Consider the following 1,470-nt stretch of genomic DNA (forward strand, 5'->3'; position numbering starts at 1 on the left):
GACGCAACGTCCCGAACACCGTAGCGTCATTTTGACAAAAGTGCTATATCACCACTTAAACAAAAGTGAACTGTCTTTTGAATTTGCGTCTCGGCAGTTTACTTGATACTAAAGGGGTTCTATATGTAAAGGGTTCGTCATAGATTTTGTTTTTGGTTTGTCCTTATGGTAATGAATGAATAGCAATTGATGTACAGCACTTTGTAACCTAAACTGTGCGCTATAGTATACCGTAGTTGATAACAAAGTACAATGTACATGTAGTCATCATTTGAATAGCATTATTGAATATTGACATGATAAAGGCTACTTTTTCCGGCCATTTCTGTATTTGTATACTCATATCAGTTCCACAAATCAGCATGACCTTATAGTGGTGAATGAATAGTCAGGCATATTGACAAACCATTGATGTAATGCTTTTTGTCTATAGCAGTACCTATAGTGCACTCGTATTGATGAAAAAAAAAGTATAATGTACATGTATCCACCCCCAAAAGCATTAATCTTGACCTTTGTTCTGGTCTTGTTCTATGATTCTCAATAATAAGACAATATGTATGAAGTAGATCCGCCTCCATGTGCCCTTTCTATTAAATGGTATCACATTTGTGGAGTCCTGGTAACCCCCATGTAGAGCCTTCTCATTATGCACGACATAGCTGGTAGGTACAAAGTAATTTAGGAACAGATACCGGTTTAATAACATTAGAAAGCAACAGTAAAATGTATAAAATCAGCAAAATTAATTTTATAGTATCCCCAAATCCCCCATATGGAGCCCAAATTAATATTGCCTATCAATCATGATATTTTGACAGTTATGCATGGTTCACAAACAACTTCGCAAACATTCGCCATGACTTACGCCCCATAGAGTAATAAAATCACCCGATTTACTAAAGACCAAAACCCGAAAAATCCCCATATAGACCCCCCTCTCACGGCTCGCGTTATGTATGGCCCAATTAGACGACGATTGTTTTTGAATGAGTAGATGTTCCTCTCTCTATCAACATTAAAACCATTCACCAGACCCGCTGGGTATAGATTTTATTGCGCCTTAAAAATGACTAAAATTTACAGTGACAAAAATTCTGCTTTCAATGGTTCAGGTAACCCCCTGGCATACCCTCTTAACTTTAATGCATTATCTTCAACTTCTGGTCTGTATCACTTTAGAACCCATGCTATATGAAAATGCAAAACTTTTGTTCGTACCTTAATTAGATTTTTCAGAATAGCCATCGAAATGTCAGTAATTTTCAGGCATAAATTGTTGGATTTTGGAGGGTCCCTGAGGGGGGTCCCAGAACGCCATAACGAAAAATAGCTGGAGGGTTTTAAGTATATGGCTGTTCATAGTTCCACATACCTATCACACATAAAAAGTTTGAGTCGATTTGGTCGACCCCCATCTTCCGGCCTCTGCCTGGTATTGCCTGGTTTTCTCGTGCAATGACTCTTAAG

General features: G+C 38.0%; 1 protein-coding gene across 1 annotated transcript in view; it reads right to left on the bottom strand.

Annotated features, from left to right (window-relative positions):
- LOC118413226 (5-hydroxytryptamine receptor 1D-like) overlaps positions 1-1,470 on the bottom strand; it is a 276,722-nt gene that overhangs the window by 219,698 nt on the left and 55,554 nt on the right. The window lies entirely within an intron of this gene.

This window comes from Branchiostoma floridae, chromosome 4, assembly GCF_000003815.2.
Source record: "Branchiostoma floridae strain S238N-H82 chromosome 4, Bfl_VNyyK, whole genome shotgun sequence".
In the NCBI taxonomy this organism is placed as follows: domain Eukaryota; kingdom Metazoa; phylum Chordata; class Leptocardii; order Amphioxiformes; family Branchiostomatidae; genus Branchiostoma; species Branchiostoma floridae.